Source organism: Lissotriton vulgaris, chromosome 4_1 (assembly GCF_964263255.1).
Source record: "Lissotriton vulgaris chromosome 4_1, aLisVul1.2, whole genome shotgun sequence".
Taxonomy (NCBI): domain Eukaryota; kingdom Metazoa; phylum Chordata; class Amphibia; order Caudata; family Salamandridae; genus Lissotriton; species Lissotriton vulgaris.
The window spans coordinates 90618484-90646335 of record NC_141691.1 but is presented as its reverse complement, the minus strand read 5'-3'; the positions used below and the strand labels follow the sequence as shown (position 1 = coordinate 90646335).

At 47.0% G+C, this 27852-nt stretch overlaps 1 protein-coding gene across 1 annotated transcript in view; it reads right to left on the bottom strand.

Annotated features, from left to right (window-relative positions):
- OPHN1 (oligophrenin 1) overlaps positions 1-27852 on the bottom strand; it is a 702970-nt gene that overhangs the window by 476320 nt on the left and 198798 nt on the right. The gene's annotated exons all lie outside the window — the stretch shown is intronic.

The window sequence follows — 27852 nt, the reverse complement described above, 5'->3', positions numbered from 1 at the left end:
TCCCGAGGCGGAGAGGTCCAGATTCTGGGCGCGTTTCTCGAGAAGGAGTTGTTTTAGTACAGGCACAGGGCATGAAACAATGCTAGAAAGCCACCAGTTGAAACCCCAGTCTCCTTGCTACGGTGTTGACGTGATGATGTCACTTACTGTATAGCACAGTTTCGATCCAGTTTCTACATACTGTGGCAAGAGTCCTGGCAGCGAAAGCGGTCACTCACACTCGCTCTGCTTGAATGAATCCAGGCTGTGTCTCCTCAATCCAGACATGGGAATGGCTCGCCACCCTCAACAGGTGTGAAGATCACCCAGGGAAGCGTACTGGCAGTGATAGGGATATCGGGCCCAAGGACCTAATTCCCAAAAGGTTTTTGCAAACTTTAAGTAGAACTGACGTTCTCAAAACACTGAGCTGTGAGTGGAAGTCCCTGATCCTGGCTCACGGGATCACAGACACTTCTGCCTGCAGATCAGACCACTAGGAGGTAATCTGGCGGCCTGGCGGCTCGTAGGCTTTAGGAATTCCGCGACTAGGGATTTCTGGAAGAGTGACATGGAAAAAGTTGGATCACTTTTGCAAACTCGTATGCTACTGGGTATTGACATAGGTTTGAATACCATTTCCTACATCAGTCTTAACAGCGGGGAAAGGATAGGACATGTTCCCCTTTTTGGACTGAGCTGCAAATATATGTGGAAAATCCAGTGGAGCAAGCGTGGAGGAAACCACATATGAATTTAAATATCAATATATCTAAATATCAATACATTGTACATTTCACTGCCTGCTCCTGTAAGGCTTTGTGAGTTGTAGCAAACATGTAAAATTATTTGTGATAGTCGTCAATGCGCAGATGTATGCATGTTTGGTACTGAGGTGGGGGGGGGTGTTGTGCTGCTATCTTCAGGTGCTGTGCTGCATGCCAGAGGCTCTCAGCAGCAGTGCTGCCTGAAGATGACGTCACCTCCTCTGCGGCTGTAGACAGAGGGAGTATTGCACACGCATAAACGACTACATGTTTCTTGTGAGGGCTGAGAAAATAGCTACAAATGATTTTCTTTTTCTCTATTTGTAAATGTTTTTACCGTTTCTTGATAATATTAAAGCACTAAGGTGTTTGGCAACAGCTCTAAAATATATTTTTTGTAATGGATTTAGTACTCTGCTCCACAGGTCCTTCTCCAAGCCACATAAACCCACCCCGGGAAAATGGGCTTCATTTCTTTATCAGCCACAAACGACAATAATAGGGTTGCATGAAAAGCTGTTGTGTGGCAGCGGAGAAGAACTTTGAAGCTAGCGCCGAGAAAGCTGTTTTCCCTTCTGGCGCTGGAATGAATCCATCCTGAACAATATTGCATGGTGTTAAATTCACATTCCCGCTTTGGAAAACATATGGCATGAGGCTGCAAACTGAAAAGAACAGAAAACTCTGGTTCCAAGAAATAGCCCGACCAACGTCATACAGACCAAGAATGTCCGGTCAACCAAACACCACCAAGCTGAAGATGTAGTTTCACAAAGGTCTACACCAGGGCCAAATGCAATAAAAAAGGGAAGGGGGACAAGCAGGCACCGTTCCCAGGCCTTATTAGGTCCAGAGAACTCTAGTCCCGAGACATTTTTATTTTAAAAGAGTGGGGGGCCCCACCCCACTCCCAAAGCCTTACCAGGCCCCCCTTCCAAAGACTTCCCAGGATCCAGGGCCCCATCCACCAGAGCCATCTGTTTTTAGGTCTCGCGACCTATCAATGTGCGCAAGCGCATTGAGCGGAGCGAGAATTCAAGTGCTCAAAATCCTCGTGAAACCAAGGGTTTCGTTCGTGCGGTTTTCTTCGAGTTCACGTGGCCACAGGCACGCGCTTTTGGGCCATAAACTCTGTTCCCTAGCTCCAGCATCTCCCCTCTCTCTCCCTGCAAACACAGCCTTACTTGCATTTCTCCTCCCCCTCCCCAGCCAGCTTCCCCCAGGCCGTAGCAGCACTCCTCCCACACTTTTGAAGTGAAGCGTAGCTTCACTTCAAAGGCCCCTGCTGCTTCACACCGTGTCGCATTTCTCCTCCCCCCTCCCCTAATCTGCCGTCTTGTTTGTTTCAGCAGTCAGAACATTGGGTACATGTCAGTCAGTGGGAGAATTCAGGAACTTCTGGCGTACTTTCAGCCCAACCTCACTTGAACTTTCTTCCCCGGCAAACTAATGTCTTTCAGCTTCACTCCTTTTTGCATGTCAGATTTTCCAGCCTTGCCGCATCCATATAGGTTTGTCCGTACATTCGGTGCAGCTATTTATAATAAGTTACCCAGTACCTGGATGAACATCTAGGGGTTAGAAACCGCACTAGTCGCGATGCCCATGCCGTGCTAAATGTAGGGCCTTGCATCACCTCACCCGCTCCTCTGATATTAATCTCTCAACTGTCATGCCTATTACCCTATGTGTGACTAGTAATTTTAAACCCCAGAGCCTTAACTTTGTCACACACTGGTTGCAGCCCCTTATAATCCTCAACTACCCTGCATGATCTGGCAGTTAGTAATCTCTAGTCTGAATCCTCCCGGTAACCCTGCTCTGTCCTCACTGTGGACACACTAGCTTCTAATGTAAACACCCACTGCTACTAAAAATCGCACCCCTACCATTCACACTCATTTCAGTCCTTAGTTCTTCTTGTCTTTAGCCCTTAGACAATAGTTCCCGTTACTCCAGGTAACTTGTGTAGTTTGTCTGATTACGCCTCCTTTATGGAATGCACTGGCAGCAGCCGTTTCTAATAACTACCCTGCATGTTTGAACGTATTTCGCGGTGTGAAACCGTAGGAGTTACAATCCACCACTCAGTGTCAGTGTTCTGTCCATACTGACCGCAGCACTAGTTAATCACAGCTTCTAACGCTGTGCCCTTGCCGTGCTCACCGCAGGGACACCCACACGCATTCAGTACCTGTCCTCTTAAACCACAGTGACTTGGCGGACATTTTTGTACTGTAACTTCTTTTCGTAATGCTGTTGGTCCGTGCACCAGCAGGATGCAATTTAGAAGTGTTTATTCAGAGGTGTGTTTGTGTGCTTGTTTCTTTGCTAAGGTATTAGTATTTTAACATCTCGTCATCAACTGTTTAGCACTCACTCGCAGTTTGAGAACGGCCCAGGAAAATAGCCATTTCAGATTGACTTCTTTAATGATTCTTGATACCAGTGCTCAACATTACTGAGGTCTTTGTGCTTTTCTGTGGTGGTCTCGAGTTTCCCAAGGGGTGCTTATGCAGAGCCACCGTTTTACTGTAATCTTGGATTATGAAGCACTTTTGTTAGGCTTGTTTTTTATTGGGGCTGTTGTCATTGTGAGGTTTATGGCGGGGTATTCTGGCCGCCTGAAAGTGTGCAGAACAAAAGAAGGAATTCCATGGCTTGCAAGAGTGTGAAACATCACATGTTTTCACCAGTTGGAAACGAAACAAGAGCAGGATACTTTAGTGCTTTAAGCTGCGTCATAAAGATTGTAATCTGTTGCCTGGCAGCATCTGTGAGATGCAAATCAACTAACAGCAGGAAGCTAAGCTCCGGAAAAAAAATAGAAGTCACTGCTGAAGTAAGGGGTAAAAACACAACTCCCCCTTCGCATACGTTTAAATGCACGGAAAATGCTATTACTTTGTAGTCGTCAAGATAAATAAAAATGTCATCTTTGCCTATATTTTACAAAGAGAACGGACCCAGGAAACTCTGTCAAAAGCCGTAAAATACATCACCAAGAAAAGATGTAAATTAAAACATTAGCTTTACTTAAAATACTGTTGGCCAGGCCCCTTGCCCCTATGCGTCTTAGTGTCACTGCGCCTGCTGCACCACTAATGCATACATGTAAATCGTCAGTGTGAACTATGCCCATGCTGTTAATAGGATCTCTGCTAATATTACAAGGAACAATTTAATAACAGCCCCAGCAACACTAACAATACATATTAAGTCCAGTAAACTCAGCTGTCAAACAGCAAGTATTAAATCGTAATTAAAGCACTAGTCCGGGCCATTACTACAGTTTCTGTGTTAAATATTAAGGGACACCACCACATCACTCAGGGACACCATCACACCACTCAACAACACCACCACATCATCACTCAGGGACACCACCACACTACTCAGGGACACCACCACACCACTCAGGGACACCACCACACCACTCAGGGACACCACCACAGCACTGAGCGACACCACCACAGCCCTCAGGGACACCACCACAGCCCTCAGGGACACCACCACAGCCCTCATGCACACCAACACGGCACTCAGGGACACCACCACAGCCCTTAGGGACACCAACACAGCACTCAGGGACACCACCACATCACTGATGTACACTACAAAATCAATCCGGGACACCACCACATCACTCAGGGACACCACCACACCACTCAGGGACACCACCACACCACTCAGGGACACCACCACATCACTCTAGGACACCACAACATCACTCACGGACACCACCACATCACTCTGGGACACCACCACATCACTCTGGGACACCACCACATCACTCTGGGACACCACCACATCACTCTGGGACACCACCACATCACTCTGGGACACCACCACATCACTCTGGGACTCCACCACATCACTCTAATACACCACCACATCACTCAGCACCATAATAGCATCACTCAGCACCACAACAGCACTGTCCTTGCTGGCTAACAACAAGCATTCCCATAGCCAAGAGGACTCGCATTAGGAAAGTGTAAGCTATTGGCTTTGTAAATAACAATGCTATTAATTTATATATTTTCAATGCCAACACATATTAAAAAAATAATTGTCATTTACAATACCAATAGCTCACACTTTCCTAATGCGACACCTATTGGCAACGCCAGTGCTTGTTTAAAGGAGAAGGGAGGCGGCGGCGTGACATTTTCTTCGCACAGGGACCCCTACCCCAAAGACTGAAATTTAAATTTAAATAAGCTCCCCCACGCCTTAATAGGTCCTGGGGATTCAATCCACCAAAGCTGTATTTTTTTTTAATAGGGAATAGGGCTGTGTTGCTTCCTTCCCCGAGCCTCATTAAGCCCTGAGAACCCCATCCCCCAAGGCCATATTTTATAAGGGGGGCGTGGCTTCCCTCCCCAAACCTATTATGGCCCATGGACCTTATCCCCAGGGCCTGATCCTAATATAACCAACACAGGGTCACGGGGGAGTCCCATGGCCCCCAATGGGCCCAGCCGGCTTCATGCATGGTAAGGGAGCCAGCATTGCTCCCTACGGGCAGGAGCAATATGTGTTCTGTTTCCCTGCCCAAATCAGTGCAGGCTGGAAAACAGAACACATGTTTGCTCCCGTTTGGCAGGAGTATTTTCAAAGCTTTCACCTGCTGGAAGCAGACGTTGCGTTTGCTCCGGTTTGGCGGGAGATTTGCAAATGTTCCCACCATGAGGCAGCATACACAAATCTCCCTGCCCATGAAGACAAGTGTGTGCCGGGGTGAGCTCTCACAGTATGACAATATGTGAGCCAGCACTAGTGGGTGGGGTCCCCAGGGCCATTAAAGGCTCAGGGAGGGGGGTCCGCGTGGCTCCCTCCCTTTTAATTTAAGTAGCTGCCCTAGGGAATAGGGTCCCCTGGCCGAAAACAGTTCAGGGGTGGTGGTGGGTTGGGGTTCGGTAGTCGTGAGCTACCCTCCCCATGATTTTTTTCACACAATCCCACAAGAGTCCAGCGGTGTTGGATCAAAAATCACTGATGGTTTTTTTTTGCCCTCGGGAGGTCCCTCTGAATTACCCCCAGGGACCCAGGGGGGGGCTATCCCTACCCTGCCCGTTATTTTATTATTTCCTACAAGTTAAGGACAGGTGACGAAGTTCCAGAGTTTATTGAATGCCAACATTTTTCTCATGTTGTTGACAGCCAATCAGTGCGCTCACTCCCGCAGGAATCAGAGCGCTCGCCCCCGCACGAGTCTGACTCCTGCGGGAGCAAGATAGTTGAAGTGAAAAAAGCTCCCTATGCAAACCAGAATGCTCTATTTTTAAATTAGTGCTCCCCGAAACTCTTGCGAGCCTCTCGCATATTGGGACCCCTCTATTTTCTCAGCGCCCGCTTGGCAGATCACCCCGAAAATGTATGGGCACAACTAGTCAAAAAGAAGCACCTTTTTGGAAAGTTTTGTGGAGATTCATCCAACAGGGACAAAGTTATTAGCAAGCCCAAAAACACTATTCCTATGGAACGGCTGATTATATATATATATATATATATATATATATATATATATATATATATATATATATATATATATATATATATATATATATATATATCAGATTTACCTATTTTAAGCAAGCAACACTGCTTTGCAGTGAAAGGTGTTTGGACAAATAAATGTGCGTGGCAAGGTGCAGTGTCTGTTTGCGTGCCTGCACCTGGCACAGCACAGACACTAATGATTATTTAGGCCCCTAATAAAAGATCCAAGCCAGCATGAGTACATCCATAACCATAAATGGGCAGGAAAAATAAAGAAAATATACACTCAAAAAATAATTTCAAACCGAAACACTAAAGAAAAAAAATCTGAAAAAACATCCCTAGGCCAATTCAAAAAGTACGTTTTCAAAGCTCTATCAAAAGTCAGCAGTTGCTACGAATGTTAGGAAGCGAATATTTACAAAAAATATATCCCCTGTACGATGACGACAGCACACATCAGAAGAAGAGCAGAAACCAACACCAAGAGAAAAGCAAAACATATATTGGCACTAACATGCCAAAACGACCCCCAGTGTGTCACAACAAATGCTAACCTTTGCATCATAATGAATGCAGACGCCTGACATATTGGCTTTGTCAATGCTGGTTTCTTCTTGGGTACTGATGGACACAATTATTTGTGGTACAACTTCTGTATTGACCATCCAACAGAATTGGCCTGTGTGTCACTTTGGAAAGAACTGACAAACACCTGCAGGAGTGACTAGTACAGATATAACATTCCCAAAAAAGAAACCATCAAGAAAGACTAGAGGAGAGGAGTTGAAACTGTGAGGGGGCGAAGGAAAGGCAGCGGGTCACTCTGTGATGGGGCATCAGTAGCATATTCTGTCACTCATGTCCTAGCTGGGTGTCGGTGTCACAAGGGGGTGGGGCTCCAAATAATCATTAGTGTCCCCCAACCTCATTCCAGCTCAAGAATCACACTCTGGATACTTTTACAACTTTGGGAAGACCAGACCACAGCATGTTGGTAATCCTGCATTTCAGACAAATATGTAGGGGGGAGGGGATTATTTTTCATGCAGGAGGGGTGGTGCAGCAATACAAAGTTTGAACACCACTGGACATGGGGACGAATGCGTTTCTGGCATTTAAGAAATCCAGCAAACATCAAATCGCTTGAGCGCTCAAGCGGAAACTGTAGCCTGAATGAATGAATGAAGTAGGCAGTGAAAGAATGCAATTCATCCACCGAGAGAACCGTGAAACCAAAATGATCCAGGAAGGAACAAATACAGGAATAAGGAGGAAAGTCATCAGCATGACAACAAAGGCAGCCAATCATGAGCAATGGGCTGACCCAAAGCGCGCTCTAAACACAACATGTCTGCAAATAATCTGCAATCGCTGTCTGCAGCCAAGACCCACAAGCAAGGGACTGTTGGGGAGCCTTAAGCTGTCATTCAAACGAGGAAAAAAGAGGAGTTTATGAGTTCTGCCAAAACAGACGTCCTCGCGGATAGGAAAACATTTGGAAGGAGACGGAGAATGTTGGTGAAATCTTAAGAATAAGGGCCACAAATATGGAAATCAGCAAAGGAAGATGATGGAAAAAGACAAACATAACAACTGAGGCAATTTTTAGTCTGAAAGATTGGATTGGACAGTGGGTAAAGATGGCATTCTGAATTTCCAATTGTTTTCAATTTTTGACAGCCACTCTTAGTACAAGTACTGCAGCAGGACACTGGCTGGCTCAAACAACCCCGAGCAACCTCTTTATTTTGGTAGCACAGACATTTTGAAAACTTGCAGGGAAGCTCGACTGGCCTGCGGCTCTGCAGTAGTTTAATAATCGCCATTATTCTCACAATCACATTTTTACTGACGGTAAAGTAGATACTTTCCGCTCCTTCACAAGTCTGCAACCCTGACTGGTAACAAACAGCAGAGATAATCTGAACTGTAGCAGAGACTCTCCAGTTCCCTCTAAAAATAACTGAAAACGCTCAGTTTGGCAGAAAGTTTACATGTGTTGGGACCAAGGCTGGCGAGGGTGTGTGAATGAAGCGAATAGAATGATGTTTTTGAAGACGTTTGCGCTGTCTAAGTGCATTGGGCATCTGATCCAACACTACGCCCAAAAAGTCTAGCTGGAGATCCGCGAACCCATGTGCTGGATTTGCATTTCGTGATGCATACACAAAATATTATCCTTAGAAACCCTGGAAACTGACTCATAATACATGTCTAAAGAAATATGGCGCAAAAAAATGCTTAATTCACAAGTAGAAATTTTCACTCCTTCTCCTCAAAAGGCCACGCTTCATGCTTGACCTACATGTATGCAATAAACATAGTGTGCCCATGCATCCTCCAAACACACAGTGCCCTGAACGTACCATGATAGAGATTTAAAGTTGTCAAGTCTTAATTAGCGTAATTAGTATCGGTTTTGCTTTTTTATTTTCTTCAAAGAAATGTATTTGTAGGACACCTGCCTTTTCTGTGTGGTCCACGCATATTTTCCGCCTTTTGCTAGAACCTATATTTTAGCTGGCATTAGAACTCTCTGCACTTTAGCCCTGCTAACCAGTGGTAAATTGCCTGTCCTCCATCTTTAAACATGGTTTAATTTGTATATACCCCATGGTATATTTAACTTACCTATTAGTGCTTAGTATATGGTACAAAGTGTACTTAGGGTCTGTAAATTAAATGTCACTACAGGACTGCAGAACCTATTGTGCCAGTGTAAAACGCAGCTTAAAGCCTACAGTGTAGCCTGACAGTAGCAGTGAAAAACTGCAGTTCAACCTGTTATAATAAACCCTCTTGACAGGACTGAACCTCCATTTTAAATAATAATAAGTCACCCCTAAGTAGGCCTTGCCGCCCACAAGGCAGAGTACACTGTATTTAAAAGTAGGACATGTAGAATGTAATGTTTAAATGCGCTTACAATGACTAGCACCCTAAAGCTATTTTTCAATGTGCAGGCATGTCTGTCCCATGTAGAAAACCAGAGTACAAAAGAAAAATCCTAATACTTTATCTCTGGAATGGACTAGCTAAAAAATAAAAAAACTATGAACAACTTTTCTTGATAGTTATTAAAATTCCCATTCAATGGTGTAGTCCGATTTTTAATAAATACTAGGGAAACATAACTTTTAGAAAGTTAACTTTTCCATGCCTGAAATTTTTGGAAACTAAATTAGCATTTCCTCTCCCACTTCGGCCATTGAAAAATGAGCATGTAAAGAGGTGTGAAAATTGCTCCCAGAAAAGAAAACAAAGGCCTGAGTGTAGGAAGGTGTTGTTCCCTTTACAAGATGGCCAGGCCTCCACTGTCACAGGCAAATGTTAGTTGACACCTGGGCAGGGCCCTTACTTTGCCCCCTAGCCATGCGCAAGGGTGACCTGATAGTCGGTCAACTATCCTGGCCCGTGGCGGTAAGGTCATGATTGCTTGAGGAATTTGTCCATCTTTTAGTAGGCATCTCCATTATTAATGGGGATGCCTTGGGGGGGAGAGAGGGGGGAGTGGTTTCTCATCGAACATCCTGGGGTTGTTTACAGCCAGTAGGCTGGAGTGTGCAGGGGTAGGAAGTTCCGCTTCCGGCAGGCCTTTGACCCAATCCCCGCACAGGTGCCTGGGTGCCAAGTTGTCATAACAGTCAGTCCCTCTGAGGTAGTATTGAAGGGCGTAAGCAGTGGTAGAAGTGGGCGGGATCGGAAGGGCACGGCGTGCCCCTACTTAAAAAAATTCTTTCAGTCCGTTCCCCTACTTCTGTCATTCAAAAAATCGTCCCGGGACGGCAAGAATTGTCCAACTTACAAAACGATTATTCTTTCATCTTCCAGGGGCTGCTCGCACTTCTCTGTTGAACTCCAGAGGCTGCAGCAGCCCCTCCCTGAGCTCACACAGACCGAGGGCGGCCCATTGTCATTACGATTGAGGCTGATTAATCCTTTCGAATGACAATGCGCCACCCTCTGCCTTTAGCATATCATGCTGAGTTGGTGATTACAGAGGAGCTTTCCCCAGACAGAGGACGGTCGGGAACTTGCCACCAACTCTGCGAAACCTGCATGATTATTTTTTGGTTAAGGTGGTAAGATGTCTTTGTAAAAAGTTTGTGAGGAAAACAAACGCATGAAAAATTGTGACCTGTGTTTTTAGGCCCTAATGTCCGTGCCAACTGATCTAGTTTAAACTTGATACTCCTTTGTCCAGCTCCTTGAAGATGTCCATTCCTGCGAATGTCATGAAGCAACCAGGGCCAGAAACTGTAGATCCACAGCCACACCGTGGCTTCAGCATACTGTATATATTTTATTCCGGACAATAATTCGGGGTTTTCATGCACAGCGGCTAATTTAACATTACAGGCCTGTTCTGTAATGTGATGTTAGTCTCTTGGTGTTTTATCGTGATACTTGCTTATCGACTTGTATGCTTTGTGTACTTTTGCTTATTCTGGGCCTGTCATTTTTAACCAGACAGCTCTGAACGCAGCATTGGTGGATATACGAGTATTTTGCAAGACAAAATTGTTTGGGGTGTTGGGGAATGTTCTAGTCTGTAATGAACTGGACATGTATTGCTCTGAACCAGAAAAGGCGACCAAGAGTTCGTTTTGACAGAGTATCTCGGAGTTTCCCAGTTTTCTACAGCAAGTTGTGGTGGTTTGAAGCGATTGTGATTTTGATTTTGCGTGAATGTTCCCTTGAGTGAATGTGCTCTAAAGGCATGCATTTTCGTGGAAACCCCTACCTGTAAAGACCCATGCTAAGGGAATCATTTGCGCGCTGACCAAGTTACTTACATACATGAAGGTTGTTTACTTGCTGTCGACGTTATACTCAGGAGAGGCTCGGCAAAGGAATTATACACTGGCTTGGAAAACAGAGCAGCGACTCTGGGTGTCTGGCGGAACTCAACCCTCGCTTTCTTCCAACATCTGAAGAGTCTACAACCATCTCCTCCACACTGTCTTCTTCTCGCTGGAACACCTCACAATTGATACTCCTGGAAAAGCTGGCTTATGACGGGTTCAAGCCAGATGTTCAGGATGTCCATTTAAAATGGATACATACGTCATTATTGTGAATGGAAGCCATTGACAAAGTCAGTGATTACCCTCAAAATCTGGCATGGATGCAGTCCTGCTGGACCGATGCTGGTCATCCCTTCCTAAGCATCAACTTCTGGCGAGGCTCACTTTGGGCGCACAGTGATGGAAAACAATGTCTCACAATAACACACTTCCATTTAACCGTAGATTAAATCCAGCTTCTTATCTTATACTTGTGTGTTGTAAGTAGATGTTGTAGTAAGGACACCTTACATTTACCCATGCTGTGTTGGCTACCAGCTCCCAACATCACTGTTGAAGAAGACCCCGCCAGAGTCTCTCAGCAGTAACTGCCTGGAGAGTTCGGAGACACAGACACTCACCCATGCCCACCCAAAGACACTTTGGCATTCTCTCATTCCACGTTTGGCTGTAGGAAGTTTGCACTTTTTGGTGCCACGTGAGCGGAGTTAACATTCCACGTGTACATAGCACGCGCCACCCTAGCGTGGCACAAATGTCAACACCTCCTGTAATGCAGCACTGCATAGACACACCTCATTTATAAAGATGCTTCCATCTGCGTTCACCTTATGCATGCAAATGAGGCCAAAATCCCATTCCTACTTCACTCAGCAAACAAAATAAGCAAGGTTGCGATTTTAGCATAAAAATAGGATTTCCTCGAATGTAAATAATTCCGCTGGGAGATAGTTACAGGCGCTGGAGTGTTTGTGGCGTTCCTGAGAGGGGCATCAAAAGTTAGGGAACGCCCACATGCTGGGAGCTTGGAGTCGTTTCCCAAGTTCCACCCTAAAAATGCACACACGTTTACATATTGTGCAAACACGGAAATGACCCTAGCGAAATGAAATGAAATACCAGCATTCGGGGGTCATGGGAGGTTTTAGCGAACTTTTGCCAAGAGTCATTGGGATCGAACCGTGAACCTCGTGGTGCGTAGTCAGGCACCATGGCCGCTGCGCCACACCTCCAGAGTTCCCCCTTCTCCCAGGGGCTCTAGTGATGCGGGCTCTCTCGGTGTTAGCTGGGCCCCCCTCAGCAGTGTGGTCACTCAGCAGCCGCAGAGAAGCAGGCTCGCCCTCAGGGCCCTGAAACTGCCGAGTCAAGGAGGTGTGACACCAGCACGAGGGTGTGAGACGTGCCCCCCACCCACAAACCCGTGGCACGTGCACGTCGGTATCTCTGGAATCCAAGGCGCTCGGGACCCCTCCAGGACCGACCCCCGTATCGGCTCCAGAGCCTGAGCAGCTGAGACCTCCGAAATAGACCAAGCGTGAGCATCCTGCCGCAGGTCAAAGGTCACGCGAGCCTGCATTCGACTGGCATCTTACAATACTTACCATAGCCCCTTTGGTTCCGCCCCCTGCGGACAGTAATGCCGGGCTGGCCACTGAAACCTTAAAGTGTCAGCTCTGGTGCCCACCCCTGGGACCACAGACGCCTCCGGTCCTTGTTTCGTCATCGCCAATGATGCTACTGCAGGACCAGAGAGGGGCACTTCCGGTCCGTGCTCATTCACTTGAAATCAGAGCGGCTTCTATCCTGGATGCGGCCTTAGCCTTGCTTCTCTCAGATGAACCCGCTTCTGAAGCTGGATGCGAAAGTCTTCTAACTTCACCGCAAATGTATTCGAGTAGAAAACATGGCGACTGTCTGATATCACATTACATCTCCCGTTATAGAGCTGGTGGTTTCCTTATCTCATGTTATGCTTCTGGTTACAGAGATGGTTGTTTCCTGATCTCACATTATGCCTCTGGTTACAGAGATGGTTGTTTCCTGATCTCATATTATGCCTCTGGTTATAGAGATTGTTGTTTCCTGGTCTTACAGCATGCTTCTGGTTACAGAGATGGTTGTTTCCTGATCTCAGAGCATGCTTCTGGTTACAGAGATGGTTGTTTCCTGATCTCAGAGCATGCTTCTGGTTACAGAGATGGTTGTTTCCTGATCTCACATTATGCTTCTGGTTACAGAGATGGTTGTTTCCTGATCTCACATTATGCTTCTGGTTACAGAGATGGTTGTTTCCTGATCTCACATTATGCTTCTGGTTACAGAGATGGTTGTTTCCTGATCTCACATTATGCTTCTGGTTACAGAGATGGTTGTTTCCTGATCTCACATTATGCTTCTGGTTACAGAGATGGTTGTTTCCTGATCTCAGAGCATGCTTCTGGTTACAGAGATGGTTGTTTCCTGATCTCACATTATGCTTCTGGTTACAGAGATGGTTGTTTCCTGATCTCACATTATGCTTCTGGTTATAGAGATGGTTGTTTCCTGGTCTTCCATCATGCTTCTGGTTATAGAGATGGTTGTTTCCTGATCTCACAGCATGCTTCTGGTTACAGAGATGGTTGTTTCCTGATCTCACAGCATGCTTCTGGTTACAGAGATGGTTGTTTCCTGATCTCATATTATGCCTCTGGTTATAGAGATTGTTGTTTCCTGGTCTTACAGCATGCTTCTGGTTACAGAGATGGTTGTTTCCTGATCTCACAGCATGCTTCTGGTCATAGAGATGGTTGTTTCCTGATCTCACAGCATGCTTCTGGTTACAGAGATGGTTGTTTCCTGATCTCATATTATGCCTCTGGTTATAGAGATTGTTGTTTCCTGGTCTTACAGCATGCTTCTGGTTACAGAGATGGTTGTTTCCTGATCTCACATTATGCTTCTGGTTATAGAGATGGTTGTTTCCTGATCTCACATTATGCATCTAGTTATAGAGATTGTTGTTTCCTGGTCTTACAGCATGCTTCTGGTTGTAGAGATGGTTGTTTCCTGATCTCACATTATGCTTCTGGTTATAGAGATGGTTGTTTCCTGATCTCACATTATGCACCTGGTTATAGAGATTGTTGTTTCCTGGTCTTACAGCATGCTTCTGGTTATAGAGATGGTTGTTTCCTGATCTCAAAGCATGTTTCTGGTTACAGAGATGGTTGTTTCCTGATCTCACAGCATGCTTTGGTTATAGAGATGGTTGTTTCCTGATCTCACATTATGCATCTGGTTATAGAGATGGTTGTTTTCTGATCTCACATTATGCATCTGGTTATAGAGATTGTTGTTTCCTGGTCTTACAGCATGCTTCTGGTTACAGAGATGGTTGTTTCCTGATCTCACAGCATGCTTCTGTTACGGAGATGGTTGTTTCCTGATCTCAGAGCATGCTTTTGGTTATAGAGATGGTTGTTTCCTGATCTCACAGCATGCTTCTGTTACGGAGATCGTTGTTTCCTGATCTCAGAGCATGATTCTGGTTATAGAGATGGTTGTTTCCTGATCTCACAGCATGCTTCTGTTACGGAGATGGTTGTTTCCTGATCTCAGAGCATGCTTCTGGTTACAGAGATGGTTGTTTCCTGATCCCACATTATGCATCTGGTTATAGAGATGGTTGTTTCCTGATCTCACATTATGCATCTGGTTATAGAGATGTTTTTTTTCTGGTCTTACAGTATGCTTCTGGTTATAGAGATGGTTGTTTCCTGATCTCACATTATGCTTCTGGTTATAGAGATGGTTGTTTCCTGATCTCACATTATGCTTCTGGTTACAGAGATGGTTGTTTCCTGATCTCACATTATGCTTCTGGTTATAGAGATTGTTGTATCCTGGTCTTACAGCATGCCTCTGGTTATGGAGATGGTTGTTTCCTGATCTCACATTATGCATCTGGTTATAGAGATGGTTGTTTCCTGATCTCACAGAATGCTTCTGGTTACAGAGATGGTTGTTTCCTGATCTCACAGCATGCTTCTGGTTATAGAGATGGTTGTTTCCTGATCTCACATTATGCATCTGGTTATAGAGATGGTTGTTTCCTGATCTCACATTATGCATCTGGTTATAGAGATTTTTGTTTCCTGGTCTTACAGCATGCTTCTGGTTATAGAGATGGTTGTTTCCTGATCTCACATTATGCCTCTGGTTATAGAGATGGTTGTTTCCTGATCTCAGAGCATGCTTCTGGTTACAGAGATGGTTGTTTCCTGATCTCACATTATGCCTCTGGGTATAGAGATGGTTGTTTCCTGGTCTTACAGCATGCTTCTGGTTATAGAGATGGTTGTTTCCTGATCTCACAGCATGCTTCTGGTTATAGAGATGGTTCTTTCCTGATCTCACATTATGCTTCTGGTTATAGAGATGGTTGTTTCCTGGTCTTACAGCATGCTTCTGGTTATAGAGATGGTTGTTTCCTGATCTCACATTATGCCTCTGGTTATAGAGAAGGTTGTTTTCTGGTCATACAGCATGCTTCTGGTTATAGAGATGGTTGTTTCCTGATCTCACATTATGCCTCTGGTTATAGAGATGGTCGTTTCCTGGTCTTACAGCATGCTTCTGGTTATAGAGATGGTTGTTTCCTGACCTCACATTATGCCTCTGGTTATAGAGATGGTTGTTTCCTGATCTCAGAGCATGCTTCTGGTTACAGATATGGTTGTTTCCTGACCTCACATTATGCCTCTGGTTATATAGATGGTTGTTTCCTGATCTCACATTATGCCTCTGTTTATATAGATGGTTGTTTCCTGATCTCACATTATGCTTCTGGTTATAGGGATGGTTGTTTCCAGATCTCACATTATGCCTTTGGTTATAGAGATGGTTGTTTCCTGATCTCACATTATGCCTCTGGGTATAGAGATGGTTGTTTCCTGATCTCATATTATGCCTCTGGTCATAGAGATGGTTGTTTCCTGATCTCAGAGCATGCTTCTGTTACGGAGATGGTTGTTTCCTGATCTCACATTATGCCTCTGGGTATAGAGATGGTTGTTTCCTGATCTCACAGCATGCTTCTGTTACGGAGATGGTTGTTTCCTGATCTCACATCATGCCTCTGGTTACAGAGATGGTTGTTTCCTAATCTCACATTATGCCTCTGGTTATAGAGATGGTTGTTTCCTGATCTCAGAGCATGCTTCTGGTTACAGAGATGGTTGTTTTCTGGTCTTACAGCATGCTTCTTGTTATGGAGATGGTTCTTTTCTGGTCTTACAGCATGCTTCTGGGTGCAGAGATGGTTGTTTCCTGATCTCACATTATGCCTCTGGTTATAGAGATGGTTGTTTTCTGGTCTTACAGCATGCTTTTGGTTACAGAGATGGTTGTTTGCTGATCATACAGCATGTTTCTAGTTACAGAGATGGTTGTTTCCTGATCTCACAGCATGCTTCTGGTTACAGAGATGGTTGTTTCCTGATCTCACATTATGCTTTTGGTTATAGAGATGGTTGTTTCCTGATCTCACAGCATGCTTCTGGTTATAGAGATGGTTGTTGTCTGATCTGGTTACAGAAAAGGTTATTTTCTGATTCCGAATTATGCTTCTGAATGGAGATGGTTATTTCTCTAATCCCACATTATGCTTCTGGTTACAGACATGGTTATTTTCTAATCCCACATTATGCTTCTGGTTACAGACATGGTTATTCTCTAATCCCACGTTATGCTTCTGGCTGCGGGGAAGGTTGTTTACTGATCTCACATTATGTCACTGGCTGTCGCACTGATTGTTTACTGGTTACAGAGACGGGTTTTTTTCTGATCTCATGTTATGGATCTATTTATAGATGTGGTTGTTTTTTTCTGAGCTTATTTTATACGCCTGGTTATGAGATGGTTGTTTTCTCATCTCACATTATGCCTCTGGCTATGGGAAAGGTTTTTTTCTGATCTCATATGTTATGTTATGTTATTATAATTTATTGTGCGCACAGCTACTCCAGCCAAGGAGCGTCCCGGCGCATAGACAAGGAGAAACATAACACAACAGGAAAAGATAAGACATAATAGAGGCAGCTAAAACAGAAAAGTTTTTATTGCTCTCCGGAAGGTCATAAGGTCCTCTAACAAACGGATTTCAACCGGGAGAGAATTCCAGGTTAGTGCAGCTTTTACGCTGAAGGAGCGACCCCCCATGCGGCAGAGTCTGAATCTAGGGACTACAGCAAAGGCCTGGCCTTGAGAGCGGAGGGTGTGAGTGGGGACATAAAAAGAAAGACAGCTGGACAAAATTTCAGGGCCTATACCTCTCAAAATCTTAAAGGTCAAACAAAGGACCTTGAAGAGAATGCGCTTCCTCACTGGAAGCCAGTGTAGGGAGCGAAGGACACTCGCCACCGGGCAAAATCTGGGCAGGCCGACAATCGCTCTAGCCGCAGCATTTTGGACCCGTTGCAGGCGAGTTAACTCAGCCTGGTTGGCCCCGACCAGAAGAGAGCTAGCGTAATCCAGGCGAGAGATGATAGTTGTCTGGATTACCAGCTGTCTGGTTGGCGCATCAAAGAATTTGAGTACTGGTCTTAAACCTCTCAGCAGACCAAAACAACAGGCTGCTGTTTTTTTGGTATGTCCTACGAAGGTAAGGCCTGCATCCAGCCAGACGCCCAGATTTTTCACCTCCGATACCGGGGTCGGGGTAGGTCCCAGCTCTGGAGGCCACCATTGGTCACCGCACAGCTCCACTCCCCTTCCGACAATCATTACCTCCGTTTTAGTGGCATTGAGCTGGAGACAGTTTCCTGTCAACCAGCTTGCCACCGCCTTCAGTCCAGCCTGAAACCTAGGGGCGTCTTGGTCCGCGTCCCCGCTGAGAGTGACCGCCAGCTGTGTGTCGTCGGCGTATGAGACCAGAGTTAGGCCCCACTGCCTAGCGACATCAGCCAGCGGTCTCACGTAAAGATTAAACAACGTGGGACTCAGCGAGGACCCCTGCGGGACCCCCATGGCCAGAGGCTGGAAGTTGGATTTGAAGGGAGGGATGGCAACACAGAAGGAACGATTGTCGAGGAAGGAGCGGAACCATTGCAACACCTGGCCACCAATACCAATCTCCTCGAGCCGATGTAGAAGGATGCTGTGGGATACCGTGTCGAAGGCGGCGCTGAGATCTAACAGTATCAGCGCAGCCGTTTGACCAGCATCCAACCTTGCACGGAGATGTTCCACCATCACAAGATGAGCGGTCTCCGTGCTGTGTCCAGCACGGAAGCCATTTTGTGTGGGGTCGAGGGCGTTGGTCCGGGCTAGATATTCTGACAGGGCCAGATTGACATGGGCCTCTGTAATCTTTGCCGGCCAGGGTAGCAGCGAGATGGGACGGTAACTTTCAGGCTTAGACGGGTCCAAGGAGGGTTTTTTGATAATTGGGGACACCACCGCCTGCTTCCACTTAGTTGGAACTACACCCGACTCCAAGGAGAGGTTGACAAGGGCACGCACAGCAGAGCGTCCCATAAAGGTCTGATCTCGGAAGAGAGCAGGTCTTACTGGATCAGATGGAGATCCAGATTTAACTTGCAGCGCAAGTTTGTCAAACCCATCCGAGGTGAGAAGGGGGAATGAGAGCAGGGTGATCTGATGAGGTGTCCCGTTGGAACTTCCCAAACCGATCTCTATGCTGGGGAATGTCCGATAGATCGCTTGGACTTTTCCCAAGAAGTAAGAAGCGAGGGATTCGCAGTGCGAGATGGAGCTCACGGCCATAGAGGTAGTCCGCTTCGCCATGAGATCTTTCACGGCCTTGAAGATGGCCTTCGACGGGTTAGTGCTGTTTCGAAATTCTGCAGCATAAAATGCCGCTCGAGCTCGACAAATAGCCCGATGATAGAGCTTGACGGACGTGGCATATGCAGCTTTTAAATCAGCCCCATACGTCTTCCGCCATGCCCTCTCCGCCCGTCTACAGGCTCCCTTCAGGGCACGTAAGGCGCCATCGTACCAGGGACTCGACTCTCTAGTGTTGATTTTAGTCGATACGATAGGTATCAGAGTGTCTAGAGCCCTAGTAAGCCAAGAGCAGAAGAGGTCATATCCCTCTTCTACGCCATTAAATGGACCCAGCGGCTCCTCTGACAGAAGACGATGGAAGTCTTCTAGCCTGAGTTTGTTCCAAAGCCTCCTAAGTACCCGTCTAGCTGAAGAGGTAGAGGGAATAGCCGATATAGGACAAAGAATGGACACCAAAAAATGGTCAGTCCACTCTACCGGAGAGATAAATCTAATTTTAGTCTCCGGCAAGTTGGTGAAGAAGGGGTCAAGAATATGTCCCCCAATATGGGTAGACTGGGAAACCAGCTGGGAGAGTTGAAAGGCCTCTAAGTCTGAGGAAATGCTGCGTACCGTCAGATTGGAAGGGGTGTCGAAATGAAGGTTCAGATCACCCATGATGGAAAAGTTGGCACAATCGGTGACCAAAATGCCAACAGTGTCGGGGAAAGCATTTCTGAACACCACATCACTACCCGGCGGACGATACACAATCATCCCAGAGAGCGTAAACTCAGGGCTGACGGAGACCTTAAAAGAGGCACTTTCACACCCGGCGATATTAAGGCCACTCCACACACAAGGAAAACTGGACCTAACTATAAGAGCTATATCCCCACCTCTAGAAGATCTATTCAAGGTGAACATAGAATAGCCCGGGGGGCATGCTAGATTGAAAATAGCTGCGTCCGCTTCCTGGAGCCAGGTTTCAGTGATGGCAAAAATATCGGGGGCTTCATCCTCAAAAAGATCGTAGATATTCTGGTGATGTTTTAATGCCGATCTAACATTCAGGTTTAGGATCTGCAAAGAGGACGGAGGACCTCTAATGCGGTGAACATCTGAAAAGTTTTTCCGGAGGATGGACCCCGGAGGGTCAAGTACCCAGCCATTGCATGGGCAGCGGTACGGACCGCAGAGCGGATGGACGGGCGAAAGATTACAGCAATGGCTCACCTGACCGATGGAATATAAGCTCTCTCTGGAGTATGTCAGCATTGCGACACAAAAAGGTGAAATACTTGTCGCAGCCCAGCACCGCAGCGTCCCGCACGGCCTTAGCGTGGACGGGCGCAGACGGGCAGGTCTCTGGCACGACTCCGGCCACGCGAAGGCGCGCCCGCTACGCGATCCCGCTACGCTAGGGGAGGAGCTTTAAGTAGGCGTTCCTCACTGGCTACTGCGCACTAAAGCGCAGGCAGCTGATAGTAACTGCAGCAACACTCACCCCACTCTAAGATGGCGCCCAAAACCGGCAGCCCACCCCAGGAACCGGACCCGCTCAAGCGGCGGTGAGGAACCGATTATGGTGTAAGTAAGGGGATAAAAACAGGGAATAATAAAGTAAGATAAAGCAAATAGAGAACAGGCTTCGTTTTAAAAGATCGCTATAAAGCACATAAATGCGCGTGCAGCGCTCCAGCAGCGGTACGCTCCTTGTAATGCATTTAGTTATAGACTTGAGTGTTTTATGAGCTCATATAAATCTAGTTACAGAGATTGCTATTTTCTGATCTCATGTTATGCATCTATTTATAGATGTGGTTGTTGTCTGTGCTTACCTTATTCGCCTGTTTACGAAATGGTTGTGTTCTCATCTCACATTATGCCTCTGGCTGTGGGAAAGGTTGTTTTCTGATCTCATATAATGCATTCAGTTATAGACTTGGGTGTTTTATGAGCTCATATAAATCTAGTTACAGAGATGGGTATTTTCTGGTCTCCTATTATGCATATAGTTATAGACGGGGTTGTTTTGTGATCTTACTTTATGGGCCTGGTTATGAGACAGTCGTTTTCTGATCTCATATTATGCTTCCGATTATTGAGCTATACATTTTCCGATCAAACCTTAAAATGCAGAAGCTAAACAGATGCCAAAGTACACTTGGGGTCTCCAAGACGGGACCCATGTTGGCAAAGGGGCATGAATCAGGCACACTGATCCACGAGCTGGGGTAGTGCCCGAGACTGCGCTCTGATTGGACGTAACAGATTACATGTGTGACACCACTATCGACAGGCTCCCAGTGTAGACAGGACTGGGTCTGACAAAAAGGGGAACATTTTCTCTGTTTTCCAGGAGTGAGCAGAGGACACGAGCGCTATGTGCTGCTAGGGAGGCCATTGTGGCCTGATGGGGCAAAAGGCGACCATCAGCTCTAAGGGAAAAGATGCACAGACCGTGGCACTCTGGATGGAGCTGGAAGAAGGAAACACATCGGGTGCCCCCTTCCCGCGTTATCTGTCCTTCGAATTTAAGGAATGGACATGGTCTGTTATGTCAGGGTATTGCTCACTATCCCGCTGGAAAAACAACCAGGAAACAGGAGCAAAGGAGAAGCAGGCATGTGAGGAAGGATGGATAGGGGCGGCCTACCTAGAATCAGGCCCAGTGCTCCAGGATGAGTCTTTGGGATAAGTTTACACTGGGGGTTCAGGGGAGGCGAGGGAGGTTGGGGCACCTGTTCTTCACCTGCCTCAGGTAGTAGGCGAGAGGACGCGTGATAAATCAGAGAGTAGATCCATGAAAAGCTCCTGGCTCCAGAGATGCTTATTATTCTAATCTCAGTTGAATCTCACTCAATGCTACCCTTCGGTATTTTTCTGCCCCCAGTTCGCGGCGCCGCCTCCTCCAGCGATGGGGATCATTTAAATGCCACTTTAAGCTTCCATTACAAGATTTAGGCCTTTCCAGCCCCAGCTTAGAAGCTTAAAGCCCTACATGCTATTTATTCGAATCTCACTTTACACTCCCTCCACTGCTGGACCCGGGGCCCCTGAGCCCAGATAATGCTGCTTCTGGTAACAGAGATGGGGATTACAGACTTTAGCTGGAGCTGCCTCGAGTACAGAGGTGGCTCTTTGTCGCCTCCGTGTCCAGCGTGTGTCACAGAAGGATATCACTGAACTTCACACCCAATAGTGTGGCAAAGCAGCGACAGCCAGCAATCAAAAGAATGCCTGCAGGGCAGAGGGACCCAACACACTAGATTCTGACGTTGAACAGAGGAAGAGTTCAGATGTGACATGAGGCTATGCGATTAACTTTGGGTGGGGGGGGGACAAAAACACAAGTAGGAAAACTTTCTAAGAGCGGATATACTGTTATCCTCTGCTCAGACTGTTTCTTTTTCAGCGCAGCTGGGGTCTACTTCTCCAGGCACCCTCGGCGCAAACTCTCTTCAGCACCCAGAGTCTAGAGAGGCCATGCAAGCTCGAGGGGTTCAAAGTTTGGTTACTCGGACCCCGATTAACCAGGAGTCAAGGGGTCCGCTTGACAACCCGAGGCACCTGGGGTCAGGGGAGGATGAACCGCTCTGTTACCTTGGGCTGTTTCTCGTCAGGGGGCGCAGGGGGAGTTTTGCTGTCACGTTCTGCCTGTGAAGGCAGAGGAACGACCCTCTGCTGTTCGACCCCTGAAGAGTGTCTGGGAAACGGGGTCCTGCCGGCCTGTGACGGGGTTCGTGGTACTGCGCCCCTTATGCTCTGGGGGCGAAGACCACCCACGTGTGCCGGCGGGGACGATGCACTGCATCTGCAGCCTCAACCTCTCCAGAAGAGTGTTCCTTTCCCTCGTCTGTGACAGGGGGTTCCATCACCTCTGCCCACCCGTGGGCAGGCGACCCAGCCGGGCAGACACCTCCGAGCCTGGACACTTTGATGGACCGGTCTATTTGTCCAAGTCTTGGGTTTGGGGATTGCCGTCATTGTACGTGTTGTTCCTGTGTGTGCTGTGGTTGCTGCCTGTACTGTGGTTGTTAGCCACCACCAGGACCTCAGCAGAGACGCTGAATGTCTGCCTTTCAGCCTGTACCACCTCCTTGGGGCTTCAGGCGCCTTGAAACCAGTGCACCTTGATACGCCCAGACTGCAGCAACAGGGCGATTCTCCCCGAACTGCTTCCTGTTTGCGGACCGCAGGTGGGAAGCCCTGGACCACTGGCTGCATCCTCATCAGGTTCTCAGAGGAACCACAAACCACCTCGGCACACCGCCTCTTCCGCCGGCAGGCCTTTCTAGACACAAATACAGGCCTGCCTTGTTCAGTATCTGGGATGAGTGGTTACTTCAAGTCTAGGCTGTTTTATCTCCATGCTGCCCGCCCCCCACGACATCTGTTTAAATTACAGAAATGTTTTGGCTTTTTATAAATCACTTCCTAGTGCACCTCTGCAAGGTCAGAAAGATGCGAGGCTGATTTGGCCCTGCCACGATTCGAGCTCGTGACTCAGTTTACAGCAGATGTCAGCAGCCAGCATTAAATCATTGTGTCATTTTCATGCCCTCTGCTAGTTCGCTCGCTCCAGCGTCTCGATCCATACGTTAAGGCACACACGTCACATCCGGGTGCACACTAAGGAAGGAAGGAAGGACGTGCACGAACTCCCAGGAGGCACTTATGGGGCACACTCTACCCAGGCCCGCCTGAGGTCACACAACCGCAACGGACCAGTCATGGGCATCCGCAGAAATTTTGGCAGACAATCAGTGCTCAGGCCAAGCTGAAAAAAAAAGTGGTGAATTCTGCATTTGAAACTGGACAACAATTAGAGCACACTTATGTATGTGTGTGTGTATGTATGTGTGTTCTTATATAGCGCTTGACACCCCCGGCCCCTTAAAACTCATACATTCCCTGATCCCTAAAATTAGCCCCCTGGCACCCCAAAACCCATAACCCACACCCGCACTGACCCCTAAAATTGTCCCCCTGTCACCCCAACACCCATACCCGCCCTGAACACTAAAATGTCCCCCCTTGCAACTCAAAACCCATTCCCACCCTCACCCTAAAATTACCCCAGGCACCCCAAAACCAATATCCATCCTGAACCCTAACATTTTCCCTGGCACCCCAAAACCCATACCCACCCTGAACCCTAAAATTACCCCTGGCACCCCAAAACCCATACCCACCCTGAACCATAAAATTACCCCACTGGCATCCCAAAAGCTGAAGGCTACGGGGCAGATTTACAAGCCAATTGGCATGGGTGCAAATTCAGGACAGTGAGTGTAAAATTTCAGGACAAAGGGTCATAATTCAGGACAAAAATTCAGGACAGCGGGTCAAAATTCAGGACTAAGGGTCATAATTCAGGACAAAAATTCAGGACAGTGGGTCAAAATTCAGGACAAAGGGTAAGGTTTACAGACATACACTATTGCGCAACCTTCTCTGATGTAAGTAAGTAAATAGACAACCACTAAAGTACAAGTGAAAATAAGTTTATATTAGGTTGAGACAATTGTGCACCTCATAGTTTGTTGGTATACACGCAGCTTTAAGCAAATGTGCAGGTCTTTTTAAGGTAACAAAACCGCCCCCACCTTTCCAGCTCCCAGAGAAAACACCTGATGCCCGGTCTGGCCAGTCTGGCCAGTCAGGCCTTCATACCACCCCCAATTGGCGCCGCTCATCTTCACATAGACCCTCTCTCATGTGTATTTAATTTCTTCTATATTGCTACTCACCCCAAGTATGTGGGGCAGAGTTTTGGAGTGTGTTACAACACACACATCTTATAAAGAGACAATCACTCATATAAACGGGAAAGTCAATGTATAGGAAATGTTTCTTAAGATAATGGGGCTTACAATGTGTAATCATACTTTCATCCATCATTCAGTCTTTCACTATTCATTCTGTCCTTCCATCTGTGTGCCCAACAATGTCCATATTCATCCATTCACAAACCTATCCATCACGTTTCCTTCCATCCATCATTTCACTTATCACTCAATCCACCCTTTTACTCATCCATCCATCTAACCTTTCACCCTATCCAACCATCCACTCATCCACCTATCCATCCATTAACTCATCCATCCAGCCATTCACCCGTTCAGTCATCCATTTACCCATCCCCCTTCCTCTTTCAATTCCCCTTTCACTTAGCCATCCATGCTTCCATCCATCTACCCATCCATCTACTCATCCACTCATGAATCCATCCATTGAACCTATCATTCATCCATCCTTTTACTCATCCATCCACCCTTTCACTCCTTCACTCATTAATCCATATTTTTGTCCATCTACCCGCCCTTTCACTCACTCATTCAGCCTTACATCCACCCTTTTACTCATCCGTCCATCCATTCACCCTTTCACTTATCAATTCATCAATCCACCCTTTCACTTATCAATTCATCCATCCATCCATCAATTCACTCATCTATCCAGCCATCCATCCACCCATCCCTTCACTTACATACTCACTCATCTTTTCACATTCATTATGAAACCTTCCAAGAACTTCACCCTTGCTGTAGTTCCTAAAGCAAGGGGTGGGGCGGGGGAGGGCTCACTGTGCCCCTGCACATAGGCAATCTGGAAAAGTGAAAGGCATGAGTCATGCCTGATGCACAGTGCCTGGACGTGGGCCGACTGACATGGTGTGGTTTCCAGAGCGTTAAGTGGGATGAAAAAACTAGGGGGGTCTCTCCAAAAGGGTGTTTGATGTAATAAAATGTGTGGTTTAAAACACATAAGCTAAAAATCTGTGCTTAATATAATGTGCCGCCTGACTGGTATTTTTGTTGCTTCTGTCATTGCATCCAGATAAATAATACAAATGGTAACGTTACACTTGGAACAAGTAATGTTACACCTACAACATGCTAGAACTATTGGCTTTGTCAATGGTTGTTAGTTGCATAAAATAACAAGCATTTACAATGCAACGGTCTCGGCATTCTTAAAGTTTGAGCTATTGGCATTGCTGATGACATTATTTTTATTTATGTTTTTCATACGCCCTCAGTGTGGTGTGTTTGTGGCGGTATGGGACCGTGTGCCCTCAGTGTGGTGTGTCTGTGGGTTTATATGCCTTCAATGTGGTGTGTGTGTGGGATTGTGAGGCTGTGTGCCTTCAGTGATACTCTTAGAGCTCTGCGCCTCCAGTACTGTTTCTGAAATGTCCTGCCGAGGTGTGTGTGCAATACTGGGGTTGTGTGCCTCCACTGACTTGTGTGGCGCGCGCTCCTTCGGTAGAGAGCACGGATGGCTGTTAAGGCTGCCCACTTTGAGTATGTGTGTGTGTGTGTGGAGCGGGAGCAGTGGCTGGGGCGGAGAGGAAAGATTGACACGTATCTCAGCTTCTGTCACTCGTGTCTGGTAAAAGGAAAGAACAGCGCGCACGCTGATTGGAAGGTACACATGTAGCAAGCATGTCACGAGTCAATAAAGCTACTGGGAAGGTAGAGTAAATGAATAGTTAATTACTTTAATTACCAGGGGCTACTCTTTTCTTGTCGTCTTTATAAGTGCGACAGTACCTCGCACGCGAAGACTGTCACTAAAACAACAAGAATTTTGATGGGATTTGTAATGGATATGGTAATGTATGCTAAGCATATGCGAGCCGGTAACAGGAGGGGGCGAAACATAGGCCCACTTCAGTGCAGCACCCCTCACCCCGTCACCCAGAGTGCCCCCATTCAGCCCGTTGTCTATGAATGTCGGTGAGACATGGGAGACTCGGGCCATCACCACATTCCGCACAGGAGCCCGATCATTTGGTTTCCTGCCTGCGCAGCGCTTCGGCGTTCTTCTTTTCGCGGCCAAGTCTCCTGTATGCTGAGGTTTCTTGGCTGCAAATTATACTGGAACACTGCGCTCGCCTATTTTTGCCTGACCTCTGGTGGCATGTTTGAAATTCAGAATCCAGCTTGTTCCGTCCCTCATCCTTCACCCACATTAAATGAATCACAAAACCGTAAAGACATCCGTTAATTAAATCAGCGCCGACGCGTGCTCTGCCAGTAAAGGAACATTTAAACGCAGTCTTTAAAAATAAAGAAACATGAGTGTTTTCGGGCTGTTCTTGTTGCAGCGCATTGGAAGCGGCTCGTCTGCAGAGCTTTGTGCTGAGTGTACGGTTCAGTTCTGTCGTGCTCTGATAAAAATCTGAGCCTGGGGTTGACAGGATGCAAGGCAAGCTTAATGCCCATTTTCTCAGGCGCAGAGCAACCAAGCTCATCAGGAAACAAGCACTCACCGGCTGGAGCGGAGGACTCAGCGACTTCTTGCAGCGGCGTCGAGGCAAAATGGCATAACAAAAGCGCCGCCATTTTCGCGATTCGGGGGCGTGTTTTTAGCAGTTGAGTGACAGATGACGTCATGGCTAAAAAACTGCAAAAAACACACCCCGAATCGCAAAAAGACGGGGCTTGAACTGAGTAACGCCCCTCTCCTCCAATGACTGGCCTCTGTTTAGGAAGCCAGCCAATGGAGAAGAGGGGCGGGTTCAAGCCCCCATACTGCCAAAACAAAAAATCGCGGACTCCCCCCACTGCTGCGCAGTGCGACGCTAGTCCGAGACCTAAAAAGCAGCAACCATGGCTGCTATACTATAACTATAATCCTTTCCTTTCAACTTCTTTCACTGCCTTCCTTTGGCTAACTGGATTCTCACCTAGCAGCAGCATGGGCATTTTTGCACTTTCATGTGACAGAATGCCCTGCCCTGCCCTGAACTGAGGCTGTAGGAGGCCGCCACATGCTGTGCCAGCCCAGACTGACCCATTGTCATTCTGTATGTGGAAATCAGCCCCACACAGAATGATAATGGGCGGGGTTGGGATGCTCTTGTGTACAGGGGAGTGTGAGTGGGCCCCATCAGGGAGCTGAGGCCTTTTGCAGGGAACAGCTCTGTTCCCTGCAATGCCTAAAAGTAAGGCAGATGGTTGGATGATGTCTGTCTGAGGATGAGCCCCTGCATCAGGCCTCCCTCT